Genomic DNA, 23,406 nt, shown 5'->3' on the forward strand with positions numbered 1-23,406 from the left:
TTTTCAACCATCTCCGGAACCGCAAAACGCAAATTGTCTGCGCATACCATGTGGTTAATGGGGGTCACGTGCTCCTTTTCCCCGTCCTGTCGTGTCGTGCCTGTCCACTCGCTGCTATGCTACCTAGAAAAGAGAAGAGAATGTTGAGGTTGGTTGCTTGGTCATTTGTTTGCTTTTCCACTGATTTATTTCTTCCCCAGGAGGGAAGTGGGTCCACGCTCGGAGGTAGTGCTATACGCAGGCAACCCGTGGCCGGGACGAGGCAAGCCTCTTTCCACGGCCCAGTTCCAAAAATCCAGTTTAATATATGAGCTGCCTCGATGAGCAGCGTATCAGATATTAAGCTGATAAGAAACAGATACTACAACTTGATCTTAGCCAATTAGGCCGAGAAATGCGATGCCCGTAAATGCTCACAAGCGGACAAGGTTGCTGCCCAGTCTCCTGGCCACGAGATGATGGTGCGTCCGATTACAATCCGTCGCCAAGGAAGGAATGCCCAAAGACAACCTGGAAAGCGCAGGGCGCACACAAAAGCGATTCGCCCTCTGTTACAGTGGGCAGCAGGACCGAGCATTGCATGGCACTTGCGTTGACGGCAAGAGGACAAAATGCACATTGTGCTTGCTCTGACCTCGTTTTTATTTTCCCTTATAACAAAAGTTAATTTTCACGGCGAATTACTGGTCTAACGGACCATACCACAGGGAAAACACCGGTTCTCGTCCCGATCAACCGAAGTTAAGCCCTGTCGGGCGGGGTTAGTACTTGGATGGGAGACCGCCTGGGAATACCCCGTGTTGTAGGCTTCCCTTTTTCCTTCTGTACACTTGATTATCTCAAAAATCTCAGTTTCCTTTAATGAAAGAACATTCCAAACCAGGTTTTTTGAACACAACATGCCAACGATATGTCAAAGATGAGACATACAACAAAACAAAATAGTTCACACGAGAAAGTGGAACTTGTATTCCCACGGGAGCGCGTGCGCGCGAGATCTTAACAATCCAACGTTTATGACATGAAACGTATCTTTTCGTGTGAGCAAAGAACAGGATACGACCAGTAACAAATGCATGCACTGTCATGCATTAGATGGAAGGTTACCTAGCCCGGATGATATGCATACAACTCAGGCTTCAACACTACAACATTGATCCCGCGAAAACGTGACTTACGTGTCGTGGCCCACTTCTAAGTGTTACTGTTCCCTGCTCACCCCGGACAGTACGTATTCAAAGGGCCGATAAGACACTATCCTGACCATGAAGATTTACTTTTTATGATAACAATCCAATTAACTGATAACATAGAGAAACCACAAAGTGTTGGCCACAGAAATGTAACGCCAACTGATCTGGCGGGTCCTCAGTTACTCAATGCAAAAAACGGGCTCTCCAGAACGCAACATAACACAACGCAAAAGAAATCTATCGCGATGGAGCAGTACAAACACAATCCACTTACGTTTTCGAAAAACGATGCACGAGGATAAGAGCTCGACCCGCTGGCATTTCTTGTCTCACTCGTCTATCGATGGAAATCGATGCGGCTGAAATAACACGTCCTCTCGCTCTCTCTACGGCCAAGAATGAAAGAAATAAAATCACAGTTTTGCAGTGCACCAAGTACGGAACATTCACCTACCATTTCAGCAGTGGAATTCACAAATACAACTCACCTTCCTTAGTCCTTACACCGCCACCGCATCTCCTTCCCTGCCCTGCCTGAAACGTTACCAACAAACCTTCCCATTAGCCAACTTTGCCACCGGGGTTTGGTGCGGGGACTAGCGCGAACGCAGGTCCCCACTACCAAAATTATACGCTCGAGTTACCCACATTTGGGGTAATCGCAAGGGTCAACCCAATCGAAGTGCAATGAAGAGCCTCACCTTGAGAGGACTGCCTCCCTGATCACAGGTGCCTCCCGCGTCAGGTAAGTATGCCTTTTCAACCTCTCCGGAACCGCAAAACGCAACTTGTCTGCGCATACCATGTGGTAATGGGGGTCACGTGCTCCTCGTCCTGTCGTGTCGTGCTGTCCACTCGCTGCCTATGCTACCTAGAAAAGAGAAGAGAATGTGAAGGTTGGTTGCTTGGTCATTTGTTCTGCTTTCACTTGATTATTTCTTCCCCAGAGGGAAGTGGGCACGCTCGGAGGTAGTGCTATACCGAGGCAACCCGTGGCCGGGACGAGGCAAGCCTCTTTTCCACGGCCCAGTTCCAAAAATCAGTTTAATATATGAGCTGCTCGATGAGCAGCGCGTATCAGATATTAAGCTGATAAGAACAGATTTTTTTTTTTTTTTTTGTCAAAAGAGCGTTTATTCACAAATAAAAATGGAGCAATTACATATTCAGGAATACAAAAAAGTCTACAGAGTTACAAAGCGGAGTAAGCAGCTAGCCGTAAGGGCCAGGGGGCCCTAACGATAAAGTCCATGAACTGCGCAAGTTCCTTAAAGAGAGCCCCGGATTACAGGCACCGCAAACAGCGCGCGGACAAAGCAAAACGAGAATTAAATGTACGCCTAAATAGTAACGCTAGGAAGACCGTTCTCTACGGTGCAAAAGCCTGGGAGAGACCACAAGAAGAAAAGCGACTGTCTGAAAGGCGAAAGTGATCGAGCTTAATTCGACTACGGAGATCGCCAGAAAACAAAACGGATAATAGCCCGATGATCTTCTTTACCGTTATAAAGGGTGCCTTATTGCGAAAAAGCCAAACACCGTAGAGAATGGTCTTGATAATGTGGCGCGCAATGCGAGCCCTCTTTGTAACGAGAGGGGGCCAAATAAAAAAGAACACGAAGGGGACATTTAAGGTAAGCCGAAAGCCTAGCACACGATCTAAAATTGGGGAAAAACGGGACCAACCCGCTTAACCCGAGGGCAATGCAAAAAACAATGATCTATAGTCTCTCGTCTAGGGCAAGAAGCACAGAAAGCCGAGTTAATATATCCCCAATTAGCAAGGGAATCGCGAACCTTAACACCGCGGAGAGCGATTAGCCACAAGAGATCATTTTTAGGATTTTCGGTAAGAGAATCTCGAACGAGAGACCAATGATCATTGAGTGAAAAAGAAGAGCCACAAACCTGGGTCCAAACTCTATGCAAGATAGGGGAGGAGGAATTCGAGGAAAGTAGTTTCAAATATAAACGCTTAGAAGTTAAGTCGCAATTACCAACGGATAAAAGAGTTTCGAGACAGCGGGCGTAAAAAGGAGACGGAAAGCAGGCAGAAGGGGCAAAATTATCGCGCAAACAGTTCCACTGGGGGCGAAGAGAAGACAAACGTCTACCAACAAAATATTTACAAAGATAAAAACTAGAATCGTGAGGCGAGTCCAAAGTAAAAGCCATCCCCGCTAACTGCAAGGGCAAGGCACTTAACACTAAAGTTAATAATACCTATACCCCCTTGCGCAGCGCTTAAATATAAAGTATTACGAGCAACCGTCTCAATTTTACAACCCCAAAGAAAAGGCCAGATGAAACTATTGATACGGGAAAGGACCCAGGCAGGGGGAAGCAAAACCCTAGCTAGATACATCAGCTTACTTAACCCTAAGGTGTTAATAAGGAGAGCCTTGCCTAGGAAGGACAAAGAACGAGATCTCCAAAGATTGAGGGACTTCTCTAGTTGTTTAGTTTTAGGTTGCCAATTATCATTCTCAACAGGGATAGTACCAAAAAAGACCCAAGAATTTTCATTTTCTTGACCCAAGTAAGTCCAAGGGGTTCGTCAGTCCGAGAACGCCAAGCACCGAGCCACATGGCCTCCGTTTTCGACTTATTTAGCTTAGCTCCAGAACCACGTTCGTAAACACTAACACAATCAAAAAGCTTATTTAGAGAGAAAAGGTCTTTCAAAACAGCAGTAGTGTCATCAGCATAAAGGCGAACCTTGGCCTGCAAACCCCTTGCACCAGGAAGTAAAAACCCCTCAATCTCAGGAGATCTACGGATCAGGTTAGCAAGAACTTCTACACATAAAACATAAAGTAGAGGAGAGAGAGGATCCCCCTGACGGACGCCCCGTTCAAGGGGGATACTCTCAGTAAGCCAATCGTTAAGGATGATACGCATGCAAGCACCATTATAAAAGGTACTAATCCAGCGACAAAAATCAGAACCAAAACCGTAAACATTAAGCAGCTCTAGAAGGAAGACGCGATCGACTCGGTCGAAGGCTTTTTCTTGATCTAAAACTAATCAAAATAGCAGACTCATTTGTTTGCTCAATGTGGCTCAAAACATCGCGCAACAAACTCACATTAGAGAAGATTGAACGACCCGGAACAGAGCAAGATTGATCAGGGGAAACTATGTGATGCATAACCGAAGAAAGACGAGTTGTGATAGCTTTAGAGATAATCTTATAATCCACATTGAGCAAAGAAATGGGCCTCCAGTTTTTCAAATTCTTAATATCCCCACGCTTCTTATAAATAAGGCGAGTAACGCTTCCTTTCATAGAATCCGAAAGTTCAGAGTCATGGAAACATTGGTTTGCGACTGATAGCAAAAGGGGGCCCAGAATGTCCCCAAAACGCAAGTAAAATTCGACAGACAAACCATCAGAACCAGGTGACCTTCCTAGGCTAAGGCTCCTTAATGAAATAGTCAATTCATCTAAAGTTAAAAGTCCCTCGCATGAGTCGCGCAGAGGAGGAGAAAGCGAAGAAGGAATAGAATCAAAACAGGATTGTTTACACACAGGATCAATAACCTCCTGCGAGAAAGATTTGAATAAAAGCGCACGTGCGCACGTTCAATCTCCTCCCGAGTGAAAACTTCAATGTCATTATCATTCAAAATGGAAGAAAACGTTATTACGGTCTAAGCGCTCACGTTCTAACTTGAAGAAGAAGCGTGAAGGCTTCTCGCCCTCCTCAAGCCACTGGACGCGAGAACGGATTTTAGAGCCTTCCAAAACACGCAAGGTAAGAGCATTCAGTTCAGATTCAAGCCGAGAAATTTCAGGGGCGACCGAAAGGTCGCCACAGACAAGACGGCGCTTGAGACCAATTATTGCATTAGTTATAAGGACGCGCTCATGCGAGAGACTTCTACGTTTATTTCTTAGCAAAGGAAATAATTTCCGAGCGAATAGAGTCCTTAAAAAAGTCCCACCAACATTTGACTGACGGAAAATAGTCAACGCAATCGGAGAGCTCGCGAATCTTAGCATCAAAGGAAAGACAAAAATCGCTATCATTCAAAAGGGAGGAATTAAATTTCCATAAGCCCGGACCACGCATATAATTAGACTCCAATTTTAAAGAAAGATTAACAAAATCATGATCAGAAAAGGCGCAAGGAGAAATGTCACAGGACTGAACTAAGGGGAATAAATTTCGGGAAACAAAAAATTTGTCAAAGGCGCGAGCCGATGGAAAAATTAGAATTAGAATTAAACCAAGAGCACGCTCGGACACGGGGATGCAATTTTGCGCCAAGCATCTTCAAGGTAAAGTGAACGACGAAAGTCAGAGAGGTATTTTGCAATGGAAACATTGCCACCAAATTTATCTAAATCAGATTCATAGCAATTGAAATCACCGGCAATAATAGTAAAATCAGCAGGAAGGCAGAAAGCATGCAGATTCTCGAAAAACACTTTTCGGTCAGTCAAAAGGGTGGGCGCATAAATATTAATAATATTAAACTTACGATTATTATACTCAACGAGTAAACTAAGGACACGTCCATCATGATCTCTACGCCAAGATAAAAACTTGACCATCAAAACGATCGGAAATCAAAATAATAACACCAGCCTGTTTACCAACAGCAGGGGACCAAAAAGATGGCCCACTCCAGTCAGCAACCAGGGAATTAAAGGCAACAGGATCAGATATTAAAGTCTCCTGAATGCAGATAATACCGAAACCGAAACGAACATAATCAAGCAAAGCTTTCCGAGTAGCCCGATTAGAACCACGTGAATTAATTTTGAATTAAATTAAATATAGAGGTCATGATGGACGGCTTTTTTTCGTAGGCACACGCGAAGGATTCGTTGACTTACGAACAGGCACACAATGGTTGGAGTGACATTAGCAGGTGTCCGGCTGGATCCTCTCTTGACAGCTCGTCCCAACGTACGAGTTGGGAAAAGGTCAGGCGCAGGAGTATAATCATCTGAGTCAGAATCATCAGAAAAACGACGAGAGGATGGTCACCAGGGTCAGAAAGCAGCGGGCGAGAGGTCTGTAAAGGCGAATCAGCATCAAGGTCAGGATCAGTATCGTCAGAAGCAACGTCAACGTCAAGATCAGGAACAGCATCAGGAACAGGGTCAGCGACAGGGGCAGGAACATTATCAGGATCGGAGTTGTCATCAGGGTAATCAGGAAGGGAGTCAGGCGGAGGATCGGCAACATCCATAGCATAGGCTACTTCGGCATCGGAGGCAGCTTCTACCAAGGCTGGATTAGAGGGCGCATAGGAAGCCAAAATACTCTGGGACTGAGAAAGGTCAGAAGAAAGAGGAGGGGAAGATTGTATCTGCGAAGGGGCCGAGTGCTCAGAAGAAGGCTGCAAAGAGGAAGACTGCGACGAGGATTGGGAAGAGCAGGATGAAGATAGTTGGCTAGTAGGCTGCGAAGGTCGATTAGAGGGCTGAACAGCAGGTTGAAGGTCAGGAGACGGCTGGGGAGGAGGGTCATCCGGCTTGTCAGCATCTCGGTAAGATCGAGGACGGCGATGCCACGAATGCTGACAATCGATAGCCTTATGGCCTTGGTCACGACACACACAGCAGAAATCCTCTTCAGGGCATTCCTTAAACATATGACCAACGTGCTCGCAATTGTAGCAGAAGGTATTAGGGCAATCCTTAGCCATATGATCGGGGAGGTTGCACTTTCGACAAGTAGGCGTCTGATTGTCATGACGAACACGGACTAGAACCCGGCCAAAACGAAGAAAGGAAGGGATAGATTTGGACAGGACCATACCAAAGACCCGAGTTCCATTGTCCAACGCAGGGTAGTTCTGGTGTTACTACGTCGAGTAAACTTCACAGTACCATAGGGAGCAAGACGCATATGAAGCGCAGAATCAGGAAGCTCATAAGGAGCACCAAAAACAGCAACATAGACGATACGGGGATTACCAGAAGCTGTAGGGGCACCAGAGCGGAGGAAACGAGGCACCAACGATGAAGCCCGAAGAAAGGTGTTACGATAATCTTCTTTGGCAAAGGTGACACACACTTGCTGCGGGGAAACCCATTGGACGCAGCGAACAGCAGCAGAAGGGATCTGGCAGGTCTCTCTAGGTCGGCAAAAAGATCCTTTAAAGCAAAGTCGCCATCAGGTTTCGGAAAAAAAGGCAGAACACGGTCTCTCTGGCAAGCGGTTGTAAACAGAAAAATTCTCTCTCTCAAAGGTAGACGGAACAAAACGGCTGCGAACAGAGGATTATTGACGAGCGGAACAGGGTCACCAGACCCGGCAGTGACACCAGCATATGACATAACAGTATCCGATGAGGCAGCAGCAATATCAGAGGAAGGATTCACAACAACATTCTCAGAAACATGATCCATAGGGGCGTCGCCCCAATTAACACGTGTATCAGTATCAGCATCCATGGAATCGCAATAGCAAGGATACCACAAGGAACGAAAAAACCTACTACCAAAATGGTAGGGCTTCGCCCTGGGAGAACCCACAAAACATCGGCCAAAAAGACTTAGCCAAAAGGCCGAGAAGCGATGCCCGTAAATGCTCACAGCGGACAAGGTGCTCCCAGTCTCATGGCCACGAGATATGGTGGTCCGATTACAATCCGTGCCAAGGAAGGAATGCCCAAAGCCAACCTGAAAGCGAGGCGCACACAACGATCGCCCTTGTACAGTGGGCAGCAGGACCAGCATTGCATGGCACTTGCGTTGACGGCAAGAGGACAAATGCACATTGTGCTTGCTCTGACCTCGTTTTATTTTCCCTTATAACAAAGTTAATTTTCACGGCGAATTACTTGTCTACGACCATACCACAGGGAAAACACCGGTTCTCGTCCGATCACCGAAGTTAAGCCCTGTCGGGCGGGGTTAGTACTTGGATGGGAGACCGCCTGGGAATACCCCGTGTTGTAGGCTTCCCTTTTTCCTTCTGTACACTTGATTATCTCAAAAAATCTCAGTTTCCTTTAATGAAAGAACATTCCAAACCAGGTTTTTTGAACACAACATGCCAACGATATGTCAAAGATGAGACATACAAACAAAACAAAATAGTTCACACGAGAAAGTGGAACTTGTATTCCCAAGGGAGCGCGTGCGCGCGAGATCTTATCAATCCAACGTTTATGACATGAAACGTATCTTTTCGTGTGAGCAAAGAACAGGATACGACAAGTAAAAAATGCATGCACTGTTATGCATTAGATGGAAGTTAACCTAGCCCGGATGATATGCATACAACGAAGGCTACAACACTACAACATTGATCCTGCGAAAACGTGACTTACGTGACGTAGCGCACTTCAAAGTCTTACTGTTCCCTGCTCAACACACGGACAGTACGTATTCAAAGGGCCGATAAGACACTATCCTGACCATGAAAGATTTACTTTTTATGATAACAATCCAATTAACTGATAACATAGAGAAACCACAAAGTGTTGGCCACAGAAATGTAACGCCAACTGATCTGGCGGGTCCTCAGTTACTCAATGCAAAACGGGCTCTCCAGAACGCAACATAACACAACGCAAAAGAAATCTATCGCGATGGAGCAGTACAAACACACATCCACTTACGTTTTCGAAACGATGCACGAGGATAAGAGCTCGACCCGCTGGCATTTTTCTTGTCTCACTCGTCTATCGATGGAAATCGATGCGGCTGAAATAAACACGTCCTCTCGCTCTCTCTACGGCCAAGAATGAAAGAAATAAAATCACAGTTTTGCAGTGCACCAAGTACGGAACATTCACCTACAATTTCAGCAGTGGAATTCACAAATACAACTCACCTTCCTTAGTCCTTACACCGCCACCGCATCTCCTTCCTGCCCTGCCCTGCCTGAAACGTTACCAACAAACCTTCCCATTAGCCAACTTTGCCACCGGGGTTTGGTGCGGGGACTAGCGCGAACGCAGGTCCCCACTACCAGAAATTATACGCTCGAGTTACCCACATTTGGGGTAATCGCAAGGGTCAACCCAATCGAAGTGCAATGAAAGAGCCTCACCTTGAGAGGACTGCCTCCCTGATCACAGTGCCTCCCGCGTCAGGTAAGTATGCCTTTTCAACCTCTCCGGAACCGCAAAACGCAACTTGTCTGCGCATACCATGTGGTAATGGGGGTCACGTGCTCCTCGTCCTGTCGTGTCGTGCTGTCCACTCGCTGCTATGCTACCTAGAAAAGAGAAGAGAATGTGAAGGTTGGTTGCTTGGTCATTTGTTCTGCTTTCACTTGATTATTTCTTCCCCAGAGGGAAGTGGGCCACGCTCGGAGGTAGTGCTATACCGAGGCAACCCGTGGCCGGGACGAGGCAAGCCTCTTTTCCACGGCCCAGTTCCAAAAATCAGTTTAATATATGAGCTGCTCGATGAGCAGCGTATCAGATATTAAGCTGATAAGAACAGATTTTTTTTTTTTTCTTTTGATAAAATTTTATTTACAGGGCCCAAGGGCCCAGGTAAAAGATCATGTTCACAAAATCACAAGTTCGAAAATACTCAAGGTTACAAAAATACAAGATCAAAAAATACAGAAGTCGCAAAAAAAAACAAAAACATAAATCAAAAAGTATGATTCCATGATTCGAGAAAACTCAAGTCCAGTTAAAGAAAACGAAAAACAGTTCAAGTCTTTCCCTTAAATCTTTTAAATCCTTTTCCTTTGATTCCTTTGATTCCTTCTCCATTGATTCCTTTAAAGCTCTTTTCTGGTATTTCCTACGAGTAAAATGCAAGAACGAAACAATACAGTCAAAACCCATTGGATCCCCAACAGTATACTCCTCGACAATTGCTCTCGCCAACTGATCAATAGCTGCATCAGACATGTTTCTAACTCTATCACGAGGCATAGAAGCCAAAACAACACCAGCACGATCCTTAATGAAAAACTGGCAAAGCTTCACAGAAAACATTACTATCAGCACAATATCGAGAACAGAAGCAGTAGACCCGGAAGCAGCAGGCTTAGACACGAGAACAGGCGACTTGGACGCAGAAGCGGAAACGGAAGCAGGAGGCTTGGACACAGGAGCAGGAGGCTTGGACGTAAAAACGGAAAAGGAAACAGGGAGACCGGAGCAGGAGCTTGGACACGGGAGCAGAAGGCTTGGACACAGGAGCAGGAGATCCTTGGACGTAGCAGCGGAAACGTGAAGCAGACAGAGCACGGAAGCAGGAGACTTGGACACTGGGAACAGGGGGGCAGTTGGACTTGGACGTAGAAACAGAACAGAGGACTTTGAGCGAGGAGGAAGAGGGCGGCTGCCTGAGCATAACAATCCTCATCCCCCGAAGCCATTTCCACCTCACATCAGAGGGCACCGAAGCAGCCACGCCTCATCAGGAGGAGGGACGTAGTCATCATCATCAATCATCATCGTCGGCAGCAGGCACGGTCGAGGACGCAGAGAGTGTGTACCGGGACGGAGTCGCCCCCAAGCCCGCCGACACTCCCTAGCCATGTGATAAAGAGCCCGGCTGACGACAGCGCGGCACAAACCAGACAGCGGCAGGAAGGGGCACGATGACCAAACTCACGACAAACAGCACACTGAGCAGGCTGACGGGAATACCACGCACGACAATTGAAACCAGAAACGGACACAAAATACGGAACTCACCTACCATTTAGCAGGGCCCACTTCGACAACACACATACCATTGTAGACAGACGGAAAATTAGGGAAGGTACTACGACGAATGGACGTTAAAACAAACCACCAAAGGAACTGAAAAAGGTTTGAAGAAACTTCATCATCATCCGGAACTTCCCCAGGGCAGATCACGTACGTAAACAGAGTTAACACGACTATCAAGCAACGAAAAGCGTGTAAACGACCTCGCCTTGACACAACAAGCCTTGGGCAACAAGATCGTCACAGCAGGCAGAGTCCTTTGAAAGTCAACCGGACACGACCACGCTGCAAGCATAACATGTGAACGGTGGTGAGCTTATCCTGTGTGTCACAGCATCCAACAACTGTGGTATACAACGGAGGACCAACATTCTTGTACACCTGGTTCAGGAAACTGTAAAACAATACTATTCGGACAATCTAGAGCCAACATAACAAGAACAATTTAGGGTAGAGTCCACGCCGTTCCCTCCCGGCAGGTACTTAGGACAGGACCACTAAAAATAAAACAAAAAGCCAATCATAACGCTCTCGATCCCAGCAGCTAAGAAAACGTCGGCCAACCGACCAGATATCTTAGCCAAAAGGCCGAGAACGATCGATGCCCGTAAATGCTCACAGCGGACAAGGTGCTCCCAGTCTCATGGCCACGAGATATGGTGGTCCGATTACAATCCGTGCCAAGGAAGGAATGCCCAAAGCCAACCTGAAAGCGAGGCGCACACAACGATCGCCCTTGTACAGTGGGCAGCAGGACCAGCATTGCATGGCACTTGCGTTGACGGCAAGAGGACAAATGCACATTGTGCTTGCTCTGACCTCGTTTTTATTTTCCCTTATAACAAAGTTAATTTTCACGGCGAATTACTTGTCTACGACCATACCACAGGGAAAACACCGGTTCTCGTCCGATCACCGAAGTTAAGCCCTGTCGGGCGGGGTTAGTACTTGGATGGGAGACCGCCTGGGAATCCCCGTGTTGTAGGCTTCCCTTTTTCCTTCTGTACACTTGATTATCTCAAAAAATCTCAGTTTCCTTTAATGAAAGAACATTCCAAACCAGGTTTTTTGAACACAACATGCCAACGATATGTCAAAGATGAGACATACAACAAAAACAAAATAGTTCACACGAGAAAGTGGAACTTGTATTCCCAAGGTAGCGCGTGCGCGAGAGATCTTATCAATCCAACGTTTATGACATGAAACGTATCTTTTCGTGTGAGCAAAGAACAGGATACGACAAGTAAAAAATGCATGCACTGTTATGCATTAGATGGAAGTTAACCTAGCCCGGATGAGATGCATACAACGAAGGCTACAACACTACAACATTGATCCTGCGAAAACGTGACTTACGTGACGTAGCGCACTTCAAAGTCTTACTGTTCCCTGCTCAACACGGACAGTACGTATTCAAAGGGCCGATAAGACACTATCCTGACCATGAAAGATTTACTTTTTATGATAACAATCCAATTAACTGATAACATAGAGAAACCACAAAGTGTTGGCCACAGAAATGTAACGCCAACTGATCTGGCGGGTCCTCAGTTACTCAATGCAAAACGGGCTCTCCAGAACGCAACATAACACAACGCAAAAGAAATCTATCGCGATGGAGCAGTACAAACACACATCCACTTACGTTTTCGAAACGATGCACGAGGATAAGAGCTCGACCCGCTGGCATTTTCTTGTCTCACTCGTCTATCGATGGAAATCGATGCGGCTGAAATAAACACGTCCTCTCGCTCTCTCTACGGCCAAGAATGAAAGAAATAAAATCACAGTTTTGCAGTGCACCAAGTACGGAACATTCACCTACAATTTCAGCAGTGGAATTCACAAATACAACTCACCTTCCTTAGTCCTTACACCGCCACCGCATCTCCTTCCCTGCCCTGCCTGAAACGTTACCAACAAACCTTCCCATTAGCCAACTTTGCCACCGGGTTTGGTGCGGGGACTAGCGCGAACGCAGGTCCCCACTACCAGAAATTATACGCTCGAGTTACCCACATTTGGGGTAATCGCAAGGGTCAACCCAATCGAAGTGCAATGAAAGAGCCTCACCTTGAGAGGACTGCCTCCCTGATCACAGTGCCTCCCGCGTCAGGTAAGTATGCCTTTTCACCCTCTCCGGAACCGCAAAACGCAACTTGTCTGCGCATACCATGTGGTAATGGGGGTCACGTGCTCCTCGTCCTGTCGTGTCGTGCTGTCCACTCGCTGCTATGCTACCTAGAAAAGAGAAGAGAATGTGAAGGTTGGTTGCTTGGTCATTTGTTCTGCTTTCACTTGATTATTTCTTCCCCAGAGGGAAGTGGGCCACGCTCGGAGGTAGTGCTATACCGAGGCAACCCGTGGCCGGGACGAGGCAAGCCTCTTTTCCACGGCCCAGTTCCAAAAATCAGTTTAATATATGAGCTGCTCGATGAGCAGCGTGAATGGCAGACCAAAGGTCACCAGTCGACAGACTCATCCAACGCCTGAGGCATTGGTCACCAGTATTAGGCGACAGAGGCGAAATAAAACTAAGCAAATCAGGTGGTACAGAGGGTGAATTAAGCAGGTGGCCCGAAGCGAAAAACGAGCTTGTTGGAAACATAGAGGCGATGACTCCATCCGCCCCCCACTGGCGGGCAAAATAACGTCGACGTCTCCGGGTTGAAAAACGCTTGAAGAGCAAGGGGAGGTGGAACTTGACACGGGCCTTTGCTCCCTCAATGACGGCGAGGGCCCCAGGTTGACAGAACGAAAGCGGTAGTCATTGCGGGCCAGCCAGATGTGAAACTTACAGGCACACAACAGGTAACTGAAGACTTTGGGCACTGCGTGAAGCTCAGTGGAATTGAAACCAAAAAGTAAATGGCGACGCTCAAGCACAGGACACATAGGCGAGAAATGAAAAAGGAGGGACTGTAGCCAACCAACAACACTTTGAGCAAGGGGACACACAAAGAGCAAATGCGACAGTGACTCGACGACAGGACCACAAAAACAAGCGGAGGAGACAGATAAACCAAAAGAGAGAAGACGCTCAGCAGTGTAAATCACACCATGAGCTACCTTCCAGGAGAAATCAACAACAAAGCGGTCAAAATCAAAGAAGTGGAACTGGCGCCACGTATCATACCAGTAAAGGTCCCCAAAGGAGGGAAAGAACTTAACTACACAGTGCGGTGTGACAGAGGAACAGGATAAAAGAAACTGGTAACCGACTTTGGCAGAGAAAAAAAGCCACGGAGGCGACAACGTGAGGGTCAGAGGATGCGAAAACCAAAGTTCCCCGGGAGGGGGAAAAAGAGCCACCAAGCGACTCCCAGGCCAAAAGCAAAGAGGAGTAAAATGGCGGTAACAGGGACCTGTCGAAGGCAGCGGGACGGGAGAAAACATCAAGAGAGGAGGCAGCAAAACACGATTGAAACCAGTACGACACAAAGGAGGACCAGCTTGACGAGGACAAAGTAGACCGTTTGACCCACTGACCCAGAAGCGACCAAACCTTGAGCTTAATGTCCACCACCGAGAAACCTCCCAGCGATGTGGGCTGAACGACCACAGCACGTGCAACGAGCTCCCGCTTGGTTTTCCAGAAGAATGAGAAAACAAGGGAGTTAAGTTCTTTAAGTACCCAGGGGGGCATGTGGACCAGGGATGCCACATACCAAACCCTGGCGAGGGCCAGGCAATTGATGACCAAAGCCTTGCCATGAAAAGACAAGGAGCGCTGACGCCAGGAGGAGAGGACGCGTTCCACAGCCTCTATCCGAGGCCGCCAATTAGTTCATCAATGTCATGCGGGCCAATGAAGACTCCGAGGATTTTAAGCTTAGAAGATGTCCAGTCGAGAGGGACAGGGGGGTCAGTTCGGCCAGCCCAAGACCCCAGCCACAAGCCGCGAGACTTTGTCAGGTTGAGCTTGGATCCAGAACCAAGCTCATACCTTGTGTAGGTGTCAAAAACAGCCCTAATGGAGGCATCGGAGGACAAGATGAGCGATGTGTCATCCGCGTACTGGGAAATTGGAGAGAGCGGTGAGGGCAGTCCAGGCAGCAAAGGTCCAGTAATGGCGGGATTTGCTCGAATATTGGCGGCCAAGACCTCAGCGACCATAACATACAGCAAAGGTGCGAGGGGGCAGCCTTGACGCACCCCCCGTGTGAGACTGAAAAAGTTTGAGACATGACCGTTAACAATGACAGCACTCTGAACAGCATTATAGAAAAGGCGGATCCAGCGCAGAAAGGAGGTTTGGAAACCCATTCTGCAGAGGGTGGCATGCAGAAAGGACCAATCAACGCGATCAAACGCTTTTTCTTGGTCGAGCGAGAGGATGGCACAAGGAGACCCGGATTGCGTGGCGTAATGGACCATGTCTCGGAGATAAGCGACGTTCTCACCAATATAACGACCGGGGACACCACAGGTTTGATCCTCAGCCACCACGGCATGAATAACCTTCAGGAGACGCCCAGCGATGACGCGGGCAGCGAGCTTGTAGTCCACACTAAGGAGGGAAATTGGCCGCCAGTTACGAGGGTTCAGCCGGTCACCCGTCTTAAAGATGAGAGAAATGATGCCTCGACGCTGAGAGAGGCTGAGAGTGCCAGCCTCATAACATGAGTTCAGGACGAGCACGAGGTCCTGTCCGAGCACCGGCCAGAATTTGACATAAAACTCCATAGGGAGGCCATCCAAGCCCGGGGTCTTGCCTCGAGCCATCCCACATAAAGCAGTATAACACTCCTCCGACTGGAGAGGACCATCACACTGTTGAGCCTGGTCGGCGGACAAGGTGGAGGTGAGGGCGTCGAGCAGGGAAAGAGCCACGTCCCCGTCAGTAGGCTCGGCACTAAACAAGTTAGAATAAAAGGAAGCAAAAGCCTGGCATAGGTCCTTTGAACTCGAGACCACTGTGCCATCATCGCATCGAAGTGCTGAAATAAGTCGGTCGGCGGCACGCTTCTTTTCCAGACGGAAGAAAAAGGCCGAGGAGGTTTCACCTTCCTCAACCCATTGGCCCGAGCACGGACTTGGGCTCCCCGAGCTGCCTCGAGGTCTAGGGCAGCAAGGGCAGACAGGGTAGAATGGTACGGCTCAACACAGGAGGTGAAACCGGCATCAACACGGTTCTTAAGATGCCCAGCTAGTCGGCCAAGGAGGTCTCGACACTGCGATGTTTTCTTTCGAGCGCTCAGCGCAATATTTAATTGTGAGGCCTTTGATTTGGCTCTTGCCCTTATCCCACCACTTAGCTAGTGACGGGAAGGACAGCATGGACTGCCTCCAAACGGACCAAAAATTAGTGATATGCTGGATATAGTCCTCATCATTGAGGACAGAAATGTTGAGCTTCCAGAAACTGTCCCAGGAGCAGCAATGTCTGGGACACTACAAGAAAGCACCACACCACAGTGATCCGAAAACGGACAAGGAATAATATCGCAAGTCAAGACTGATGGTAACAGGAGTACGGGGCACCAATGAGATCAATACGGGAGGCCATAAGGCCGTCTGAGCGAGTCCAAGAGAAGGCAGAATCGGAAGGATGCAGGTGCCTCCAAATGTCCAGACAACAGCAGGAGTCAAAAAGACGTTTTAAGGTAGCAGTACTTTCGCGGGAAGTGTCAGAGACATTGGAGCCCCGACGATCGAGGGCGCGGTCGAACACAGTGTTAAAGTCCCCGGCAAGGAAGGTCGGATAGGTGGGATCAACCCAAGACGAGACGTCGTCCAGGAAGTCGTCACGGGCTGGGTTGCGATTGGGGGCGTAGAGACAGCAGATACGAAACGGGTGCCCAGAATGGGTAAAGTGGCAAAAAACAACACGCCCAGCGGTGTCACACCAAGAGCTCGTAAGGGTGACCGTGGGGCGGAATAAAATGATGCAACCACAAGAGTGTGCAGAGCCAACAGAAGCAACTGCATTAAAACCAGATGAACGAAACCAGACTGACATTCACTGTCTGAAGAGCAGTGGGCCCTCTTGTAGGCAGACAATGTCAGGGACCTGAGGAAAGGAACGTAACCAGTGCAGAACACCAGCGCGCTTGGACGAGTCCCTGAGACCATTGGTGTTTAAGGAGAGGATAGAGAGAGCCATAACTGAGAAGAAAGAGAGAGACAGCACAACTAGGAGCGACGGCTCCGAACCGGGGCAGGGGGAGCCAAGGAGGGAAGGCCAGAATGAACAGCCCTCCCAGACTCCCTGCCCTTTCCAGACTTCGAGCGGCCGGGGACCGCAGAACCAGGAAGAGGTTTCTTCGCTTTCTTCTTAGACTTGACCTGATCATCAGAGGAAGCCTCAACATCCGAAAGTCCACGCTTAGTGACTGGTGAATCAGTCAGCTCGACCTCGTTAACCATTACGGGAGACAGAGATAGAACCTGTGGGGTATTTACAGGGGTTACATTGATGCCCGTTAAAGGGTCATCGTCACTAAATATACTTTGACTGTATTCAGTCTCATTAACTAGTTCATTATCATTCGTATCCATTTCTTTTCCATTATTACTATTATCCATTTCCATTTCTTTTCCATTAACTACAGCATTATTTGTCATTTCTTTTCCAGTAACTACATTATTACTATTATCCATTTCCATTTCTTTTCCATTAACTATAGTAGTATTGTCCATTACACCAACTACGTTACTACTAGTGTTAACATTGTATTACTCTGTGGCGCAGCCAAACCATCAGACGCAGCGGCGGGGGAGGCAGCCACCTGCACGCGCGTCGAGGACCCACCATTACCGTTTTAGGGAGGGCCGCACCCTCCTTAACATTTACTGGTGGCAGGAGAGGCCATGGGTGGAGTACCAGGGGGGATAACTCATTGTCCCTGAGGTCGGTGTGGGAACCCCAACTTGAAATACCAGGTTGCGTGGGGGCAGGAGGACGAAGGGTTACCCCCTCGTCCCCAGAGTCCTCATGGTCAGAGCTTGCAGGAGAAGTGGGAAGGTCCTCAGGACCAGAACTGACATCCAGGAGGGGAGGCAGCGACTCCGGGGGAGTGGCACCAACAACAAGTGAAGCGGACGGATGGGCGGGGGTCGCAGGCGAAGATGGTGGGTTCCCCCAGGCATTGGGGGGGTTGGGCAATCCCTGGCCATGTGACCAGGCTCCCGACACCTGCGGCACTTCCCGCGCAAGTCACAGTTTTTGGTGAGGTGTTCCCCACGACAGATATCACATTCGGCCGGCTGACCCACATACCACACCTTACATTTATATCCAGCAATGTCCAGATTACGAGGGATCCGGCCAGAACGAACCATTTTGATGATACGGGCTCCAGTGCAGATTGCAGGGTCACCCGGGTAATGCTGGTGCCTTATCGTCTCCACCTTCCCGTACGAGGAAAAGTAGGGCCGGAGGCGATCATCACTCTCCTCAAAGGGATAGTGATACAACATAACATTTTGAGCTCGAGGCCCAGCATACATGACTTTGCACTTAGCACCAGCTAAAGTGACAAAATCATAACCTTCAACAATATTTTTACATTTTGGGTCAGCGAAAGTAATCTGAACCAGTTTTACGGGAACAAACTGAATACTGTCAATCACAAAGGGGGTGAACTTTCCCTTGATGGCTGTAACAAGTTCCGCCCTGGGAACAGAGGTTGGAACATCGGAAAGGTCGAGGACTACTGTCCTCTTAAAGGCCGCAAGAGGCATGATGAAAAGGGAAAAAGAGAAAAAACAGTCCCCCCGGAAAGCAAAGCTCCCAGGAAGGGAACAGAAAGACTGGCTACCCTGGGTTATGGCAGGACGCCAAGCATAAGTCCCCAGGAGGGTCACCAGTAAAACTCAGGAATCAAAAATCTTACCACAAATCCCAAAAACGCTTGTCCCCACACTCCAATTCCAATACGGAACTTACGCGTACCACAAGGAAAGGCACGAACCTGGCAGATAATAAAAACCCGCGTCAGGTAAGTATGCCTTTTCAACCTCTCCGGAACCGCAAAAACGCAACTTGTCTGCGCATACCATGTGGTAATGGGGGTCACGTGCTCCTCGTCCTGTCGTGTCGTGCTGTCCACTCGCTGCTATGCTACCTAGAAAAGAGAAGAGAAATGTGAAGGTTGGTTGCTTGGTCATTTGTTCTGCTTTCACTTGATTATTTCTTCCCCAGAGGGAAGTGGGCCACGCTCGGAGGTAGTGCTATACCGAGGCAACCCGTGGCCGGGACGAGGCAAGCCTCTTTTCCACGGCCCAGTTCCAAAAATCAGTTTAATATATGAGCTGCTCGATGAGCAGCGTATCAGATATTAAGCTGATAAGAACAGATACTACACTTGATCTTAGCCAAAAGGCCGAGAAGCCGATGCCCGTAAATGCTCACAGCGGACAAGGTGCTCCCAGTCTCATGGCCACGAGATATGGTGGTCCGATTACAATCCGTGCCAAGGAAGGAATGCCCAAAGCCAACCTGAAAGCGAGGCGCACACAACGATCGCCCTTGTACAGTGGGCAGCAGGACCAGCATTGCATGGCACTTGCGTTGACGGCCAAGAGGACAAATGCACATTGTGCTTGCTCTGACCTCGTTTTTATTTTCCCTTATAACAAAGTTAATTTTCACGGCGAATTACTTGTCTACGACCATACCACAGGGAAAACACCGGTTCTCGTCCGATCACCGAAGTTAAGCCCTGTCGGGCGGGGTTAGTACTTGGATGGGAGACCGCCTGGGAATACCCCGTGTTGTAGGCTTCCCTTTTTCCTTCTGTACACTTGATTATCTCAAAAAAATGCAGTTTCCTTTAATGAAAGAACATTCCAAACCAGGTTTTTTGAACACAACATGCCAACGATATGTCAAAGATGAGACATACAACAAAAACAAAATAGTTCACACGAGAAAGTGGAACTTGTATTCCCAAGGGAGCGCGTGCGCGCGAGATCTTATCAATCCAACGTTTATGACATGAAACGTATCTTTTCGTGTGAGCAAAGAACAGGATACGACAAGTAAAAAATGCATGCACTGTTATGCATTAGATGGAAGTTAACCTAGCCCGGATGATATGCATACAACGAAGGCTACAACACTACAACATTGATCCTGCGGAAACGTGACTTACGTGACGTAGCGCACTTCAAAGTCTTACTGTTCCCTGCTCAACACGGACAGTACGTATTCAAAGGGCCGATAAGACACTATCCTGACCATGAAAGATTTACTTTTTATGATAACAATCCAATTAACTGATAACATAGAGAAACCACAAAGTGTTGGCCACAGAAATGTAACGCCAACTGATCTGGCGGGTCCTCAGTTACTCAATGCAAAACGGGCTCTCCAGAACGCAACATAACACAACGCAAAAGAAATCTATCGCGATGGAGCAGTACAAACACACATCCACTTACGTTTTCGAAACGATGCACGAGGATAAGAGCTCGACCCGCTGGCATTTTCTTGTCTCACTCGTCTATCGATGGAAATCGATGCGGCTGAAATAAACACGTCCTCTCGCTCTCTCTACGGCCAAGAATGAAAGAAATAAAATCACAGTTTTGCAGTGCACCAAGTACGGAACATTCACCTACAATTTCAGCAGTGGAATTCACAAATACAACTCACCTTCCTTAGTCCTTACACCGCCACCGCATCTCCTTCCCTGCCCTGCCTGAAACGTTACCACAAAACCTTCCCATTAGCCAACTTTGCCACCGGGGTTTGGTGCGGGGACTAGCGCGAACGCAGGTCCCCACTACCAGAAATTATACGCTCGAGTTACCCACATTTGGGGTAATCGCAAGGGTCAACCCAATCGAAGTGCAATGAAAGAGCCTCACCTTGAGAGGACTGCCTCCCTGATCACAGTGCCTCCCGCGTCAGGTAAGTATGCCTTTTCAACCTCTCCGGAACCGCAAAACGCAACTTGTCTGCGCATACCATGTGGTAATGGGGGTCACGTGCTCCTCGTCCTGTCGTGTCGTGCTGTCCACTCGCTGCTATGCTACCTAGAAAAGAGAAGAGAATGTGAAGGTTGGTTGCTTGGTCATTTGTTCTGCTTTCACTTGATTATTTCTTCCCCAGAGGGAAGTGGGCCACGCTCGGAGGTAGTGCTATACCGAGGCAACCCGTGGCCGGGACGAGGCAAGCCTCTTTTCCACGGCCCAGTTCCAAAAATCAGTTTAATATATGAGCTGCTCGATGAGCAGCTATCAGATATTAAGCTGATAAGAACAGATACTACACTTGATCTTAGCCAAAAGGCCGAGAAGCGATGCCCGTAAATGCTCACAGCGGACAAGGTGCTCCCAGTCTCATGGCCACGAGATATGGTGGTCCGATTACAATCCGTGCCAAGGAAGGAATGCCCAAAGCCAACCTGAAAGCGAGGCGCACACAACGATCGCCCTTGTACAGTGGGCAGCAGGACCAGCATTGCATGGCACTTGCGTTGACGGCAAGAGGACAAATGCACATTGTGCTTGCTCTGACCTCGTTTTTATTTTCCCTTATAACAAAGTTAATTTTCACGGCGAATTACTTGTCTACGACCATACCACAGGGAAAACACCGGTTCTCGTCCGATCACCGAAGTTAAGCCCTGTCGGGCGGGGTTAGTACTTGGATGGGAGACCGCCTGGGAATACCCCGTGTTGTAGGCTCCCTTTTTCCTTCTGTACACTTGATTATCTCAAAAAATCTCAGTTTCCTTTAATGAAAGAACATTCCAAACCAGGTTTTTTGAACACAACATGCCAACGATATGTCAAAGATGAGACATACAACAAAAACAAAATAGTTCACACGAGAAAGTGGAACTTGTATTCCCAAGGGAGCGCGTGCGCGCGAGATCTTATCAATCCAACGTTTATGACATGAAACGTATCTTTTCGTGTGAGCAAAGAACAGGATACGACAAGTAAAAAAATGCATGCACTGTTATGCATTAGATGGAAGTTAACCTAGCCCGGATGATATGCATACAACGAAGGCTACAACACTACAACATTGATCCTGCGAAAACGTGACTTACGTGACGTAGCGCACTTCAAAGTCTTACTGTTCCCTGCTCAACACGGACAGTACGTATTCAAAGGGCCGATAAAGACACTATCCTGACCATGAAAGATTTACTTTTTATGATAACAATCCAATTAACTGATAACATAGAGAAACCACAAAGTGTTGGCCACAGAAATGTAACGCCAACTGATCTGGCGGGTCCTCAGTTACTCAATGCAAAACGGGCTCTCCAGAACGCAACATAACACAACGCAAAAGAAATCTATCGCGATGGAGCAGTACAAACACACATCCACTTACGTTTTCGAAACGATGCACGAGGATAAGAGCTCGACCCGCTGGCATTTTCTTGTCTCACTCGTCTATCGATGGAAATCGATGCGGCTGAAATAAACACGTCCTCTCGCTCTCTCTACGGCCAGAAATGAAAGAAATAAAATCACAGTTTTGCAGTGCACCAAGTACGGAACATTCACCTACAATTTCAGCAGTGGAATTCACAAATACAACTCACCTTCCTTAGTCCTTACACCGCCACCGCATCTCCTTCCCTGCCCTGCCTGAAACGTTACCAACAAACCTTCCCATTAGCCAACTTTGCCACCGGGGTTTGGTGCGGGGACTAGCGCGAACGCAGGTCCCCACTACCAGAATTATACGCTCGAGTTACCCACATTTGGGTAATCGCAAGGGTCAACCCAATCGAAGTGCAATGAAAGAGCCTCACCTTGAGAGGACTGCCTCCCTGATCACAGTGCCTCCCGCGTCAGGTAAGTATGCCTTTCCAACCTCTCCGGAACCGCAAAACGCAACTTGTCTGCGCATACCATGTGGTAATGGGGGTCACGTGCTCCTCGTCCTGTCGTGTCGTGCTGTCCACTCGCTGCTATGCTACCTAGAAAAGAGAAGAGAATGTGAAGGTTGGTTGCTTGGTCATTTGTTCTGCTTTCACTTGATTATTTCTTCCCCAGAGGGAAGTGGCCACGCTCGGAGGTAGTGCTATACCGAGGCAACCCGTGGCCGGGACGAGGCAAGCCTCTTTTCCACGGCCCAGTTCCAAAAATCAGTTTAATATATGAGCTGCTCGATGAGCAGCGTATCAGATATTAAGCTGATAAGAACAGATACTACACTTGATCTTAGCCAAAAGGCCGAGAAGCCGATGCCCGTAAATGCTCACAGCGGACAAGGTGCTCCCAGTCTCATGGCCACGAGATATGGTGGTCCGATTACAATCCGTGCCAAGGAAGGAATGCCCAAAGCCAACCTGAAAGCGAGGCGCACACAACGATCGCCCTTGTACAGTGGGCAGCAGGACCAGCATTGCATGGCAACTTGCGTTGACGGCAAGAGGACAAATGCACATTGTGCTTGCTCTGACCTCGTTTTTATTTTCCCTTATAACAAAGTTAATTTTCACGGCGAATTACTTGTCTACGACCATACCACAGGGAAAACACCGGTTCTCGTCCGATCACCGAAGTTAAGCCCTGTCGGGCGGGTTAGTACTTGGATGGGAGACCGCCTGGGAATACCCCGTGTTGTAGGCTTCCCTTTTTC

The 23,406-nt window shown here is 48.1% G+C and overlaps 17 non-coding genes and 1 pseudogene across 17 annotated transcripts; 6 read left to right on the plus strand and 12 right to left on the minus strand.

Moving 5' to 3' along the window:
• Window positions 1-202: 202 nt before the first annotated feature.
• LOC137990388 (U2 spliceosomal RNA) lies at window positions 203-396 on the minus strand. Its single transcript, XR_011121365.1, has one exon. It is a non-coding gene; the product is annotated as a U2 spliceosomal RNA (small nuclear RNA).
• A 291-nt stretch (window positions 397-687) lies between these two features.
• Window positions 688-809, plus strand: LOC137990373 (5S ribosomal RNA; annotated as a pseudogene).
• Window positions 810-1,783: 974 nt separating this feature from the next.
• On the minus strand, window positions 1,784-1,946 carry LOC137990382 (U1 spliceosomal RNA). Its single transcript, XR_011121359.1, has one exon. It is a non-coding gene; the product is annotated as a U1 spliceosomal RNA (small nuclear RNA).
• A 195-nt stretch (window positions 1,947-2,141) lies between these two features.
• Window positions 2,142-2,327, minus strand: LOC137990390 (U2 spliceosomal RNA). Its single transcript, XR_011121367.1, has one exon. It is a non-coding gene; the product is annotated as a U2 spliceosomal RNA (small nuclear RNA).
• A 5,672-nt stretch (window positions 2,328-7,999) lies between these two features.
• LOC137990371 (5S ribosomal RNA) lies at window positions 8,000-8,118 on the plus strand. Its single transcript, XR_011121349.1, has one exon. It is a non-coding gene; the product is annotated as a 5S ribosomal RNA (ribosomal RNA).
• Window positions 8,119-9,101: 983 nt separating this feature from the next.
• Window positions 9,102-9,265, minus strand: LOC137990374 (U1 spliceosomal RNA). Its single transcript, XR_011121351.1, has one exon. It is a non-coding gene; the product is annotated as a U1 spliceosomal RNA (small nuclear RNA).
• Window positions 9,266-9,459: 194 nt separating this feature from the next.
• On the minus strand, window positions 9,460-9,644 carry LOC137990389 (U2 spliceosomal RNA). Its single transcript, XR_011121366.1, has one exon. It is a non-coding gene; the product is annotated as a U2 spliceosomal RNA (small nuclear RNA).
• Window positions 9,645-11,714: 2,070 nt separating this feature from the next.
• On the plus strand, window positions 11,715-11,832 carry LOC137990395 (5S ribosomal RNA). The gene has a single exon (XR_011121372.1). It is a non-coding gene; the product is annotated as a 5S ribosomal RNA (ribosomal RNA).
• A 975-nt stretch (window positions 11,833-12,807) lies between these two features.
• On the minus strand, window positions 12,808-12,971 carry LOC137990375 (U1 spliceosomal RNA). The gene has a single exon (XR_011121352.1). It is a non-coding gene; the product is annotated as a U1 spliceosomal RNA (small nuclear RNA).
• Window positions 12,972-13,165: 194 nt separating this feature from the next.
• LOC137990391 (U2 spliceosomal RNA) lies at window positions 13,166-13,356 on the minus strand. Its single transcript, XR_011121368.1, has one exon. It is a non-coding gene; the product is annotated as a U2 spliceosomal RNA (small nuclear RNA).
• A 5,638-nt stretch (window positions 13,357-18,994) lies between these two features.
• Window positions 18,995-19,186, minus strand: LOC137990384 (U2 spliceosomal RNA). Its single transcript, XR_011121361.1, has one exon. It is a non-coding gene; the product is annotated as a U2 spliceosomal RNA (small nuclear RNA).
• Window positions 19,187-19,455: 269 nt separating this feature from the next.
• Window positions 19,456-19,574, plus strand: LOC137990381 (5S ribosomal RNA). The gene has a single exon (XR_011121358.1). It is a non-coding gene; the product is annotated as a 5S ribosomal RNA (ribosomal RNA).
• Window positions 19,575-20,550: 976 nt separating this feature from the next.
• On the minus strand, window positions 20,551-20,714 carry LOC137990376 (U1 spliceosomal RNA). The gene has a single exon (XR_011121353.1). It is a non-coding gene; the product is annotated as a U1 spliceosomal RNA (small nuclear RNA).
• Window positions 20,715-20,908: 194 nt separating this feature from the next.
• LOC137990383 (U2 spliceosomal RNA) lies at window positions 20,909-21,099 on the minus strand. Its single transcript, XR_011121360.1, has one exon. It is a non-coding gene; the product is annotated as a U2 spliceosomal RNA (small nuclear RNA).
• A 267-nt stretch (window positions 21,100-21,366) lies between these two features.
• LOC137990392 (5S ribosomal RNA) lies at window positions 21,367-21,485 on the plus strand. The gene has a single exon (XR_011121369.1). It is a non-coding gene; the product is annotated as a 5S ribosomal RNA (ribosomal RNA).
• A 977-nt stretch (window positions 21,486-22,462) lies between these two features.
• Window positions 22,463-22,624, minus strand: LOC137990380 (U1 spliceosomal RNA). Its single transcript, XR_011121357.1, has one exon. It is a non-coding gene; the product is annotated as a U1 spliceosomal RNA (small nuclear RNA).
• Window positions 22,625-22,817: 193 nt separating this feature from the next.
• Window positions 22,818-23,009, minus strand: LOC137990387 (U2 spliceosomal RNA). Its single transcript, XR_011121364.1, has one exon. It is a non-coding gene; the product is annotated as a U2 spliceosomal RNA (small nuclear RNA).
• Window positions 23,010-23,278: 269 nt separating this feature from the next.
• LOC137990372 (5S ribosomal RNA) lies at window positions 23,279-23,396 on the plus strand. The gene has a single exon (XR_011121350.1). It is a non-coding gene; the product is annotated as a 5S ribosomal RNA (ribosomal RNA).
• The last annotated feature ends 10 nt before the right edge of the window (window positions 23,397-23,406 follow it).

This window comes from Montipora foliosa, unplaced genomic scaffold (genome assembly GCF_036669935.1).
Source record: "Montipora foliosa isolate CH-2021 unplaced genomic scaffold, ASM3666993v2 scaffold_83, whole genome shotgun sequence".
Lineage (NCBI taxonomy): Eukaryota > Metazoa > Cnidaria > Anthozoa > Scleractinia > Acroporidae > Montipora > Montipora foliosa.